Source organism: Pangasianodon hypophthalmus, chromosome 12, assembly GCF_027358585.1.
Source record: "Pangasianodon hypophthalmus isolate fPanHyp1 chromosome 12, fPanHyp1.pri, whole genome shotgun sequence".
Lineage (NCBI taxonomy): Eukaryota > Metazoa > Chordata > Actinopteri > Siluriformes > Pangasiidae > Pangasianodon > Pangasianodon hypophthalmus.
In genome coordinates, this window is record NC_069721.1 from 19837203 (window position 1) to 19852176 (window position 14974).

The following is a 14974-nucleotide window of genomic DNA, read 5'->3' on the forward strand; positions in this document are numbered from 1 at the left end:
TTATTTATCACGTTATCATGTTATACATCTCTTGCAGCAAATAAAATATGCCCCTTGAACACAGTGAAAGTAAAGTACCTGGAGCATCTGGAAGACCGGCGAAACGAAGAGCAGCTGTTGTGGGTGGATCAACAACACGAGGCGCTGTCAGAAGAATAAAATGATATGAAATGTAACAATGTGCTCTGCAGTCATACACAAGAGGTATATATCTTCTCCAGCAACAAAAGAAACGTACCTATGGTCACGTTGAATGTCGTTTCATTAAATCCAGTTGTCATTTGTACCCAAAATTTAAATGTTCCGTTGAGTTTCTCTGATGCATGTGGAATTGTGCAACGAAACAAATGAATGTTGTCACTTGTTGTAACGTTACACTGTTCATCACTGCACTTGATGTCAGGATGCTTTTTATTGCTCCATTTACAAACATTTGCAGGTTTACATTCCTTACATGTCACACTGCAGGTTAGGTGTAATGGTTCTCCCTCAGTCCCAGTTTGATTTGGACAGTTTACTGTAATATCTGTAAATTCTGTAAAAAAAAAGAAAAAAAAAAAAAAAGTAAATCAAATGTAATCGTTTCACACACAATACACAGACTGCACTGTCACTCATCATCCACCATTGGTGTTTGAGCATGTGGCATACTTGTTACTTACTGCCATAGACTGTGATAAGCAGGACTTGAATCAGTACACACCGAATAAGACATGTTCCAGCCATGACTTCTGTCCTAGAACAACACAAGATGTTTCAGATTACAACCCAATTAGTGACAGTGTGTTCATGCCCATTATGTCAAGCATTGCTATTTTATTAGTGCAGTGACCTGAGCTCGTTTAAGCTTTCTTACCGGACTTTGTATAATACATTAGTTACATTTTAACTATCCATTTAATCTCAAGATAAGATACTAAGCCAAGTATCCTAGGAAAAATAGCTATGTTTACAGTCTAATACAGTTTTAGCTGCAATTGGAATTTGGATTTTAAGAATTGCTTATGTAAATCAAGCAAACGCAAATTAGAGCATGTACATTCAGAAAAAAAATCTGCCTAGCCAACATAACATAAATATATCATGGTAAGGTCAGTGTGCTTATAAGTACACAGACACACTGTTTCTACTGGCAACTGATTTCTGATATTAACAGATGAGTATATGTGACCCAAATGTAAATTAAAACTAATCGTAGAACTTCTGCACATCATATATCTTTAAGTTTTTCTCTTGCCCTGCTTCTAAACATGCCAAAAACCATTTTAGTCAATGCACAATAATCATCACTGCAAAAAAAAAAAAAGAAAAAAACCAAACAAAACAAACAAACAAAAAAAACACCACCACCACCAACAACAACAACAAAAAACACCTCAGATAGTAACTTGAAATTAAGTATAATTTTGGAGCAAGCTGACTTCTGCATATATCATTAAGTTTGATCTAGCTCAAAGTGACAAATAATAATGTGACATAACATGCCAAAAAAAACAACAACTCCACACTGAGCTATAGCCTGTAAACTACAAATCTTGCAGATACTTACGGTCTGAGAGTGTTGCTGCTACATGGAGAGAGTACTCAGCAATGACTTACTCCTTTTCAGAGCTCTGGGTCCTCTCTGTGGCCAGTCCCCAACTTTCGCTTTCAAAATGAGTCTCACTGTTATTTGATCGCAATCTCAAACCAAGCCTGTTTAGCATATGAACAAAAAGTGAGTGGATAAACATGTTTAGCACAAGTGCTGTTTGTGTTGGTCCCTCCCACTTTCATCCAAATCTGTAGCTCATTTTACATCACCCTTACAAGAATTTCAAAGAATTTCAAATGCATCATCACTCCTCAATTATGAGCATAGATGATGGACTCAGTTTAGGGGAAAGGAAAGCAAGAGAAAAGGAACCAGCGAGAAAGAAGAAGGAAGTCTCATGAAAACCGGAACAATTGTTCTCATTAAAGAAGTGAAAAAAAACACTGATCAAATTTGTTCCATACAGAGGTGTCAAAAAAAACACTAATGCAGCAATATCCTGGAACATGAAGGTCTTCTGAATGCTCTCTGTAAGAGCTCTTGTATAAGAAAGGTGACCACACACCACCCTGTCCCTCACAGAATGACCTGCACATTCATTCACTGCTTTAATCTCATATTTGATTACTCAAACACACATTCTCTGTTGCTCATTTATTCAATCATTTATTCATTCACAAGCTAAACAGTGTCCACAAGAGGGAGTGAGTGTGCTTTACCATTACTTGTATGTAGTTAAATCACTAAAGATCCAGCTTATTGTTCCATTATTTATCATAATGCATATTATTTAGTAAGAATTATTCAATAACTACATTCAAACTAACAAGAAGTGTGTGTAGTAATGATAGTCAGGAAGTCTCGTGCCATGGCTCATGTGAAAGTCGCCATGGGAAGTTTTACTTCTGTCACTGAAAGCATATACTTTTAAAAGTACAATTTATCAGGCTCTCTTTCTTATATTATTTATAAAGCATAGCTGCTCAAACATAATTGTGTATTGTAATAACGTTCATGTAAGTAACTTTAGTTGCTTGATTTTGTTGGCCAAGAATTTTGTTGGAAGTGCTGTAGGGAATACATACACACATTATATGCCTGAGCTCAATGCCATATTTGTCATATTTCCATTTGATGAAAGAAACAGCATACACACATTTCTGTCCAATCATAGTTTACTTGAAAAAAAAAAAGCAATATAAAATAGACATAACAATATAATACAAAACTGAAAACAAACGTTGGTGCACAGCACAAAATAACTTAGCTTATGTACTCTAAATGTCCCAATGCAGTATTAAGTGATTTGCTGTGTTGGAAAGTTATTGTATAAAATACACTGCCAGCACACAAGACCTCAGGATCGGAAAAAAAATGAGCCAACAACAGTCAGATCATTTCATTCTATTCACAGTTTAAAAGATATTTGCCTATCACTCAGAGATTAGTATGTATGACATATGTTATAGCTGTAACTGTCACAAAGACATGTTTCATTGAGATGTTTATTTTATATGTTTCTGTCAAAAATTCATGTTCATTTGGGTTCATACAGCCTTTAAAAAAGTGATTAAAAATGTAATAAATATAATGTTCAAAGGGTAATAATGATAAAAATGTACCTCCTTAAAATAATGTTTGGTTAAAAATTTAGAACTCTTTATGTAAGGTTTTATTTAATGTAGAGTGTAACGGTCACAAGACCAGAGTTTAGTTGAGAGAAGGACTGTGGCATTGTGGGTGCAGCATGGATGCAGAGAAAATACAGCCCCAAAATAACCTGCATGTGGTCCAAGAGGCGCACACGGTAATTGCTCCTTTTATTCATTTTAGATTGTGTTATAATGTTGCTGATGTGCCTTTACATGAACGTGATATGTTTTCAGGGATTTTACTGGATTTATCACATTTCTGTTGTTCTAACATGTTCATGTTTATCAATGGATACTAGCTTGAGAGACTTCATGAGTTTTCACAGTGTCTGCTGAGGAAAGAGAGAGAGAGAAAGATTATTTCATTAGGCCATTGTAGTTGTAATAGTTTCAATAAATGAAAAGAAAAAGAAAAAAAAGCAGATTTATGAGACATGAAGGAATTTGCACACATCAGAGTAAATAAATCAACTTTTTTTTTTGCTAACATCTCATGTTCTGAGATTGGCTTAAAAAAGAAAGCTCATATTTCAGTGTCTGTTGACGTCATCATTGTTGGGTACCTGTTCAAAGAAAGTTGGACATGCTAAACTGCACATATTTTTTCTTTGTCTATAGGTACGTACTGCAATAATAATGGCAAGAAGAAACCACAAAGAAAAAACACAAGAAGAACCACGACTAGTGCAACCTGCTCATGGCTCCAGGCCGTCTGTGAAAAAACAGAAGTCATCATGATTTCTAAACCCCACATCACATTTCTAGTAGCAAATAAAATACCTTCACATATATCTGTAAGGATAAGTGTGGAGATTACTAATGGCAGTAACAGTGACAAATCCAGGGTATCCCCTGCCTTGTGCCCCGAGTCCCCTGGAATAGCTTCCCTGTGACCCTGTGTAGAATAAGTGGTACAGAGAATGGATGAATGGACTGACTGTCCATGTTGACTGCTACACTGCAAAATCCCCACTTGAAAATGAAAGTGTTAAATCAACACTTTTTGCGGTGTACTTTCAGTTTATATTAAATCACAGCTGCTAGCTAGGCTATATGGAGACATGACAGTGGTTATAAAAGGGCTTCATTTTTATTGTGAGGTTTCTTAAAAAAATATCCATTGATTTTCACAACAAATTGTCTTTGAGAGCTTTTCCCATTTGTTACCATATATTAAATAGTTGTGGTTATTCACTAAGATCCCATTCCCATGCATTAATTAGTTGTGGTTATGCATTAAGATGCGATTCCCAGGCATTAGTTGTGGTTATGCAGTAAGATCCGGTCCGATGTGTCAATAAGTTGTGGTCACACTCTAAGATCCTGTTCCCAAGCATTAATATAGCTGTGATAACGCACTAAGATCCTGTTCCAAGGCATTAGTAAGTTGTGGCTACAGGCTAAGATCTGCTCTGAAGATTTAATAAATTGTAGCTACGCATTAAGATCCCGTTCTGATGCATTAATTAGTTGTGGCTGCGCACAAACATCCTGTTCCGATGCATTAATTAGTTGTGCTTATGCACGAAGATACCATTCTCATGCATTAGTAAGTTGTAGTAACTTAGCTACACACTAAGATCCCTTTCCCATGTGTTAATTAGTTATGGTTAAGCACTAAGATCTGTTCTGATGGGATAATTAGTTGCGGCTATGTACTAAGATCCATTCTGGTGCATTAGTACATTGTGGCTATGCACTATGATCTGTTCTGTTCTCTTTAAAGCATTTATCACACCCCGCACTGCACCATTCTCTCTCCGATCCCCTAGCACTGCTCGACTGGTCCCACCATCTCTCAGGGTACAAGGAAGGCATGCATCAAGGTGGAATGAACTTTCCCTAGACATCTGAACAGCTGAGTCACTGGCAGTCTTCAAATGATGACTAAAGACCTACCTCTTCATGAAGTATGTAAATTAGCACTTATTTTTTTTTAAATCTTATTGTCTGTGTGCTTTTTTTTAAACTATATTACCTCCCCAGCAGGGTTTTTTAGACTGATTTTTTTTTAGTATTCTTAGTCCATGACCTAGTGAACAAGTATCCAGATGTTTTTTATTGATAGAGACTTCAAAGCACTTCTGTGCGTCACTCTGGATAATGGCTTCTGCCAAATGCAGTAAACGTAAATGTTAATTAGTGGTGGCACGCATTATTTCTAAGTATGGATATCTCTAGCAGTCCAAATATGTGGCAAAACCTACACTTAAATACACCTAAAAATAAAATGTAAAACAGCAGACTCTTGTCTGTATGTGTTACCGGCCTCAGACCTAGGGGATATCTGGGTCGGCAACTAAGGACACACAGGCGGTTAAGCACTGTGTACCTGTGAAACTGTGAAACAATAGAGACAGACAAAATGAGTGTCGTTCCCTTGGTGCATCATTTACTTCTGAGATCGCACCCGGGAGAAAACTAGTCTCTACTTTGCTTCACAGGAGCGCTCAAGCGCCATCTACTGATGTGGCGGTGTTCTGATACACACATACGCATGTGCATGGACAACTTCACTGGTGATGTTCCTATTTTAAAATTAGGGGGGGTGTCTCTTTTCCATTAAAAATTTAATGTGCCCTTCATTAACCCTTTACACTCTCCCCTGCTTTTTTAGAGATGTCTCCGGACATCTAGAACTACACCAACAGAATAGTAAAGCAAGAAAGGCAATCAAAGATTGAACTGTCTGATTCAAGAACAAATAAGTATTTGAATATCAGTAGTCTTTTTTTTTTTTTTAGTCCTGTCATGTCTAATATGCCCACACAAGTGGTGAAGGATAGTGGCAAGTGTCAGGTATGACAGGGTAAGCGTGAATGGGATATAAAACACAGGTATGCATTGCATTTGCTCCTGGTCTCCAAGGTTCATATGTTGGTAGTCCCTTATGATTGTATGTGAACACCTCCTTAGGCTTTTCTGCACGTGTAGACCTCCTCAGAGTGACCTCTTCTTCACTCACTGGCTGTGCCACTGGCTCCGCTCCCAGGTTGGGATCCTCATGAACTCCATCTATGCAGTCACCTACAACTTCCTGAGGTTCCACAGATGTTGATGGGTCAGCAGATGTTTGTGCTGGTTCTGATGTCACCAACTGTTGTTGCTGGTATGACTGGAGATTATCTAGCTCTGTTCTGTGATATCCAGGGTGAAACTCTTCTGCTGCCGCTCGAAGCTCACTGTGTGGCTCACAATGAAACCGTGAAACTGTTTTCCTTTCATATACTGGTAATGGTCTAGGGTTACATGCGTATTCTTCCTCATCTGCTGAATCATTGGTATCCTGCTCCCAAAGTTCTGCGTTTCACGCGTTGCTGCTTCTGCCTTTGTGGTTTTCGTTTTGGACTATCCTGTCCGTTATGTTCTAGGGGCAATTCATTCACAGGCAAGAGGAGATTACGGTGCAGTACACGGAGGGTGCGGTCACCTGTTTCAGCTTGAATTTGATATACGGGACCATCTCCTATCCTTTCAACCACCCTGTGGACCTTGTTCTCCCAGTAAGCACGGAGTTTTCCCGGCCCTCCTCTCTCTGATAGGTTGCGGACAAGCACATGATCCCCTGGCTGAAGCACACTTCCTCTGACTCCACGATCATAATATTTTTTTCCTTTTTCAGAGCTCTTTCTACCATTTTCAGAGGCAATTCGGTATGCGTCCTGCATTCGGGAAGCCCACCTCTGTGCATATTCCTGATGGGTCTGGGTCTGTGACTCAGGTTCCAGGTTAAAGAGTAAATCAATGGGCAGCCGTGGAGCTCTTCCAAAGAGAAGAAAGAATGGTGAATACCCTGTGGCTTCGTGCCGCGTGCAATTGTAAGCATGGACTATATTTGGTAAATGGTCCTTCCACTCTGATTTCTTTTCTTCTGCCAGGGTTCGGAGCATCTGGAGAAGTGTCCTATTCAGACGCTCGACAGGGTTGCCCTGTGGATGGTAAGGCGTGGTGCGAGAATGGGCAATGCCAGCCAGCTGCTGAAGTCGTTGAAATAAGTTATTCTCGAACTCCCGGCCCTGATCGTGATGAAGCTTTTGTGGATACCCAAACCGTGGTATAAAGTCATAGAAAATCTTCTCTGCGGCCATTTTGCCAGATTTGTTCCGTGTTGGATAGGCCTGAGCGAAGCGAGTAAAGTGGTCTACTAGAACTAAGATATACTCGTAGCCCCCCTTACTTGGTTCAAGATGCAAATAATCAACAGACAGAAGTTCAAAGGGGACACTGGTTGTGATCGAGCCCATTGGTGCTTTTTCAGGAACAGTAGGTCGCTTTTGTTTGATACATGGACACTGACGGATAACGTAGTCTTCTATGTCACGTTGCATGAAAGGCCAATAAAACCTTTGCCTTGCAAGGTGGATGACTTTGTCAGCCCCGACATGCCCCATGTCGTCATGAAGGTGTTTTAGCACAACAGACTTCAGAGAGTTAGGGAGAACCAGTTGTCTGTTTTGTCGTGTCTGTCTGTACAAAAGTCCCTTGTCAAGCCTGAGTTTGCTCCATTCACGTATGAGTCGTTGTGCGGTTAGTTCTTTTGGTTTCTTGTCTTTGTCTTTGGGGGTCCATCCTATCTTTTTCAGTCTGACCACCTCACAGATAGATACGTCTCCTTCTTGTGCAGCTCGAATGTCTTCTGGAGTGAACATCATTGTGGTGGAAGGATGCGGACAATCATCACTGGAGCACAGCTGAAGGGCTGCTACCCATGGCACTTCTTCGTCCTTCTTGGCTTTATCTCCTTGCCATACAGCAGACACCACTTCGGGAGGTAAAACCTCAGAGTATTCTCTGACATGGTCCTGTAGCCTCACTGGGAACCGTGACAAGGTATCAGCATCAGTGTTGGACTTGCCCGGTCTATATTTGATGGTGAAGTGAAAATCGGCCAGCTCGCCTACCCAGCAATGTCCTGCCGCACTCAACTTGGCTGTACTCAGGATGTAGGTAAGGGGGTTGTTATCTGTGAATATGGTGAACGTGGGGGCATAGTACAGGTAATCGCGAAATTTATCGCAGATAGCCCACTTTAAGGCAAGAAACTCAAGCTTGCTGGAATGGAGATGATAGTTCTTCTCTGCAGGTGTGAGTGACCTAGAGCCATAAGCGATTACATGCAGTTTACCCCCCTGTTCCTGATAAAGTACAGCCCCCAGACCTTCATTTGATGCATCAGTGTGGAGGACAAAAGGTAAATTGAAGTCTGGATAGGCTAGAATAGGGGAGCTGGTCAACATGTCGACAAGGCGAGCAACAACAGCACTGTGGTCAGGGGTCCACTGGACTGGTGTCTTAGACAAGAGTTGACCGTTTTTCACACCCTTTCTGATGAGCCTAGATTTGACAGGTTTCTTATCAGGCTCCACATGGCTCTCTTGAAGTTTAAACAGTGGGCGAGCTATTCGGGAAAAATCCTGAATGAAGGATCGGTAGTATCCCAAAAAACCTAATAGGGCTCTGACTTCCCCAACGTTCTTGGGTTCCCTTTCCTTCAACTGAAGCACTGCCTCCAGGTCTTTGGGATCTACTCGCACACCCTCACTGGTGACTAGGCGCCCAACGTACCTCACTTGACGTTTAAATAGTTCACACTTTTTCGGGCGTAACTTGACACCATGCTCCCGTAAGGGGCAGAAAACTCTCTTTAAGTCCTTGACATGGTCTTGGAAGGTTCTGGAAAAACAAAGAACATCGTCCAAGTATGGAAAACAACATTCATCCCTCAGACCATTCAGCACACCTTCCATACACCTCTGGAAAGCTGCTGGTGCGTTGGTAAGGCCAAAGGGAAGGCGTACCCACTCATATAATCCCCAAGGCGTGCTAAAAGCCGTCAGGTGCCTTGAGCGCTCCTTGACAAAACCTTGGTGGTATGCGCTGCCCTGGTCAAGTATAGAGAACCATGAGTAGCCCCCCAGGCTATCCAGCAGATCCTGGATACGTGGGAGAGGGTGGCGATCAGGAATAGTTTTACTATTTAGTCCGTGAAAATCAACACAAAGGCGTAGACTCATGTCCTTTTTTCTTACACAAACTACAGGAGAGGAATAAGGTGATGTGGACTTCCGAATCCAGCCGTGATCCAGCAAGTTTTGAACATACTCCTTAACCTCTCTATACAAGGGCTTTGGAACCGCATTGTAGGACTTTTGGCCAGGAGTATTGTCTTTCAAGTGAATTTCAAGTTGTAAGTCAGGAATACAACCAATATCTGTGTCATCCTTCGCAAACACATCGGATTGGTCCAATAGCATCTCTCTGACTATTTTCTGTTCATCCTCCCCCAAATGGGACAAGTCAACTGGAGGGTGCCATTTATCTTTACTTTCATGCACACAAGTGTGCCTGTCTTCTCCTTTCGCCATGTTGATGTTCTTGTCAGTCCTCAACTGAGCTGAAAATGATTGGGAGACATCTTGTTGCATGAGATAGGGGCTTAGAGTAGGCCGTTGAATTGGTTTGAGATCAACTACTTCTTCAAGAATGCCAAGGGCTGTCTTCGGTGGAAGGTAGATAGCATGCTTAGTGGGATTCTGGACCGGAACTTTAACGCATTTCGACATCCCACCAGGAACATCAACTAAGGCTGAAAATGGCTCCAAACCCTCAATGCAGTCATTCTCTAAGATCGGCTGAAACAGCATCGTTCCAGAGCCGGGCCACTTCCGAATCCTGCACTTGACCTCATGAATCCGTCCCGCAGGTATAACTACGCCTCTCTTGCCTGTGCGGACATTACACTCAGGTGTTTCAGCACAAGTTATTTCCCCAAAAGCAGAAATTAGCGCCTCGACAGTAGATGCACTGGCACTTAATGCTTCTTTCAAGATGGCAGAGACATCCACTTTTTCACTCTGATGGGCACTTTCTTTGATGAGCTCTGCTATGACATTGCTACCTAAAATGGGACAGCTGCAACTTTGACTGATTAGAAGTGGGACCCTGATAGACATGTCTCCATGATTCTGACTACAAATCTGAAGGTCAGTTTCAGCCCAACCAGAGAGAGGGACCTCTGTACCATTTACTGCAGATATTTCCAGTGATTGGTTGGTGAACAGAGATTCAAGGGACCGAATTTTGACACCAGGTAGTTCTTTCTCGATCCATGCTCTACTAACAATCGTCACCTGGGCACCAGAGTCTAACAGCATTTGGAGAGGTACACCATTGATTGAACAAGAGACCATACACCGCTTGCCAATAAGTTGAGCTACATGTCTTTTTGGGTTCTGCTGACACTGTGGTTTTGGCTGTGGGGGTTCCAGCATTTTGACTTTTACATGGGGCGGCAGATGATTTGAGGTCACAGGTTGCCCCTCTCCAGTGACCTCTTCCCATTTCCTGACAGCTTACGCTGAAGACAGCCAATAGCCCTATGTCCAGGTTGTCCACAGATGAAACAGTGGGGACAGTTCATCGTGCCCTGTTGTACACATGCGGGGCATTTCCCTTTTGCCTCAGTTGCAGGTTGGGTACGAGCGATAGGCCTGCTAGTGTCTACGGGTTTCATTTCACGGGGTGTCGTCAAGTGGGTCAGATGCTTAGTTAAGGAGGACACTTGAGCTGTCAGTTCTTCAATAGCATCATGATTAGCTTGTAATTCAAAATCAACTTTGGCCTGTCTGGTCTGATCAGTCGGTTCATTTGGGTCATGTTGAGCTGAATTCACTCAAGTCATTTGCTCCAACAGGAAGTCATCACTAACTTGCATGTCTGAAAGAAAGGGTTTTAGATCACGCCGCACATAACTGTTTTTCTCATTCAACCCCTGGTAAATGGTATGGAGGAAAGTGCCCTGAACCAGCTTTTTGTCATAACTGAAATCTACACCTGGTTGCTGGGATTCAAAAAGAACTCGTTGCTTTAACCCCATAACCCTGTACAGGAACTGTTGTGGACTTTCTCTGTCATGCTGCCTAGCATTAGTCAGCTCCTGGAAAAGTTCAGTTACACTTTTATCTCTGATATGTGACCGGAGGAATCTTTTCAAACCTTCTACATTCAGATCTGCTTTATTGCTCAGCATCTCCCTGAAAGTACCTGGTTTTGTTATCTTAAGGACAGTTCGAATTATTTCTGACTCGCTAAAACCTTCCTGCAACCCTTCATCCAGCTGTTTACTCAGACTGTTGTAAGACATATCAGAACCTGCATCAGAAATCTGACCACCATGTAACTTAAATTCTCTGCGTGGTAGCAAAGCTGAAACATCAGACAATCTTACAACATGATCAGAAACATTTGCTGATGAATTCATCCTACCCAAAGGAGCAGCACTGATAGAGGTGGGCCTGCCGGGCATCACTGAAGTGATTTCCCTGGTAAGTGCATGGGTGTCTCCGACCTGGAATGATGGGTGTACGTGAATGTCTTTGTCCATATGTAATGGTTGTGTGTGAGTGTCTCTGTCAGTAGGGGACGGTGGTGTATAAACTTCATCAACGTTTGTAGGGGTGTGTCCATGTTGGTGTGATTGTGAATCCTCCATCGAGACAGGTGCAGCATTACCAGGGTCAGAGGCTCTGACATCTGGAGCTGATAGAATGTCACTGAGTAGGTCATAGAGGAAGAGGAGTTGAGCCATACCCTCATCCTCTGCAGCTTTTAACTTCTCACTTCTGACAAAGTCAACAATTAGGTCATACAGTTCTGGTTCACTTAGATCCGTGACTTGGCAAGTTTCTTGGCCATCCACAATCGATCTTGCAACAGTCTGTAGCTGGCTGAGACTCAAATCAGACAGTCTCTTTTGGATCTTGAAGATCAGCACCCGGCGTTGGGTTAAGGTAGTCATCTTCACATATCAACCTTGACCGTTGTTTCCTGGATGACACTTGACACAGCAGTCTTCCATGAAACTCTGGGCACAGGATCTGCCTGTTGCAATGTCAACCTCCCCAGGCAAGGTGCGCTGGATCCCGGACGAGCCCCCAAATGTTACCGGCCTCAGACCTAGGGGATATCTGGGTCGGCAACTAAGGACACACAGGCGGTTAAGCACTGTGTACCTGTGAAACTGTGAAACAATAGAGACAGACAAAATGAGTGTCGTTCCCTTGGCGCATCATTTACTTCTGAGATCGCACCCGGGAGAAAACTAGTCTCTACTTTGCTTCACAGGAGCGCTCAAGCGCCATCTACTGATGTGGCGGTGTTCTGATACACATATACGCATGTGCATGGACAACTTCACTGGTGATGTTCCTATTTTAAAATTAGGGGGGGTGTCTCTTTTCCAAGTTCCTAGACACAGTAGCTATGTTTACATGCAGCCTCATGATGCATGAATTACCAGAGCCTTAGTTGCAGTCTGAATAACAAAAATCCTAAATTGTATGGTACTGTACATGACATGATTTTGATGGCCAAGAAGCTTGGATGAAGTGCAGTAGGGTGTGAGCATTAGGCCACCAGTGCTTTTTATTCTATAAGCTAAAACTATTTTTTTCCAGATTTCATTAGTATAGGATAAAATCTCACACAATCTAGACTCTACTGTGCCTATCAGATGGAGATTTATGGAGATTTACTATTTAATAATATTTACTTATTATTTATTCTATTTATTAATTAGATCTATGGAGTAAATATGGAGTAAATAATTAATAAATAATACAATTTATTATATAAATAATAAATTTTTCTATTTATTAATTAGATTTAATCATTTATTATTTACTAATTTTTTAAATTGTATTATTTACTTATTATTTACTTCACAGAGTTATAAAAAAATGAATCAGTATTTCTTATCATGAGGAGCAAGAAATAACCTTACCTATAGCAGAGGATTGAAGAGTCCCAGTCAAGAATAGTGAAGCAATAAGAAATGAGCCAGGAGCCAAAGCTAAGCTAGTATTCAGAGCAATGGTTGGATCATTCCTGTCCCCCAAACTGCCCGTCCTGCTTCCCTGAATGACTACCATCCTGTAGCACTCACTGTTATAGTGATGAAGTGCTTTGAAAAACTGGTTAGAAACCACATCTGCTCCCTCCTCCCCAGCTGCTTAGACCCATTACAGTTTGCATATCGGTCCTACACCCTACACACTGCCCTCTCCCCTCTCTCACCTGGACCAGAGGAAAGGGAACTATGTGTGAATGCTGTTTGTGGATTACAGTGTCCGTGACAGAGGGGAGAGAGAATCCGATGATCTTCTCAGCTGTCCTCACTATCCGCTGTAGGGTCTTGCAATCCGAGACGGTGCAATTCCCAAACCAGGCAGTGATGCCTTCTTAGGAAGTAGAGACGCTGCTGGGCTTTCTTGCTGATGGAGCTGGTGTTGAGTGACCAGTTGAGGTTCTCCGTCCGATGAACACCAAGGAATTTGATGTTCTTCACGATCTCCACGGAGGATCCATCGATGTTCAGTGGAGAATGGTCGCTCTGTGCTCTCCTAAAGTCAACAACCATCTCTTTAGTTTTGTCCACGTTCAGAGATAGGTTGTTGGCTTTACACCAGGCTGATAGATGTTTCACCTCCTCTCTATATGCTGACTCGTCGTTCTTGCTGATGAGACCAACCACGGTCGTGTCATCGGCGAACTTTATGATGTGGTTTGTGCTGAGCGTTGCTGCGCAGTCGTGAGTCAGCAGAGTGAACAGCAGCGGGCTGAGTACGCAGCCCTGAGGGGCTCCAGTGCTCAGTGTGGTGGTGCTGGAGATGCTGTTTCCGATCCGGACTGACTGAGGTCTCCCAGTCAGGAAATCCAGGATCCAGTTACAGAGGGAGGTGTTCAAACCCAGTAGGCTCAGCTTCTCGATCAGGTGCTGAGGAATGATTATGTTGAATGCTGAACTGAAGTCAATGAACAGCATTCGAACGTAAGTGTCTTTGTTGTCCAATTAGGTGAGAGCCAGATGGAGAGTAGTTCTGTTGAACGGTTAGGATGATACGCAAACTGCAGTGGGTCCAGTGAGTGTGGAAGGTGGGATTTGATGTGCCTCATGACAAGCCTCTCGAAGCACTTCATAGCGATGGGTGTGAGTGCAACGGGACGGTAGTCATTGAGGCAGGAGACTGAAGACTTCTTAGGCACTGGGATGATGGTCGTTGTCTTGAAGCATGTGGGAACAACGGTGCTGCTCAGGGAGATGTTGAAGATGTCAGTAAAGACATCTGCTAGCTGTTCTGCACATTCCCTGAGCACCCGGCCAGGGATGTTGTCTGGTCCAGCAGACTTCCGTGGGTTGACTCTGCGTAGAGTGTTCCTCACTTCCTCTGTGGTTAGACAGATCACCTGGTCGTTGGTAGGAGGTGTGGTCTTCCTTGCCGTCACGTTGTTCTGTGCTTCAAACCGGGCGTAGAAGTCATTCAGCACATCTGGGAGGGAGGCGTCACTATCACAAGCAGGTGATGTTGTCTTGTAGTTTGTGATCGCCTGGATGCCCTGCCACATGCACCGAGTGTCTCCGCTGTCCTGAAAGTGACCGTGGATTTTCTTGGCATGTGCGCGTTTTGCCTCTCTGATGGCTCGGGACAGTTCGGCCCTTGCTGTTCTTAAGGCTGCCTTGTCCCTTGCTATGAAGGCGGAGTCTCTGGAATTTAACAGCGCACGCACCTTTGCAGTCATCCGCGGTTTCTGGTTGGAGCGTGTAGTGATGGACTTGGAGATGGTCACATCATCAATGCACTTTCCAATGTAGCTGGTCACTGATGATGTGTACTCCTCCAAGTTAATAGAATCACTGTTGGTTGCAGCCTCCCTGAATATATCCCAGTCAGTGCACTCAAAACAGTCCTGAAGAGCAGAGATGGCTCCTTCTGGCCAGGTTTTTACCTGT

General features: G+C 42.8%; 1 protein-coding gene across 6 annotated transcripts in view; it reads right to left on the minus strand.

Moving 5' to 3' along the window:
• LOC113527500 (PH and SEC7 domain-containing protein 1) overlaps positions 1 to 14974 on the minus strand; it is an 80684-nt gene that overhangs the window by 955 nt on the left and 64755 nt on the right. For 5 of the 6 annotated variants that reach the window (XM_053238645.1, XM_053238644.1, XM_053238647.1 and 2 more), the window contains 4 exons: positions 1550 to 3518; positions 663 to 736; positions 239 to 535; positions 79 to 144 (listed from right to left, as the gene is read on the minus strand). The gene's annotated coding sequence lies outside the window, so the exon portion shown is untranslated. The remainder of the gene's footprint in view (positions 1 to 78; positions 145 to 238; positions 536 to 662; positions 737 to 1549; positions 3519 to 14974) is intronic. The other variant, XM_053238643.1, reaches the window with a different exon arrangement.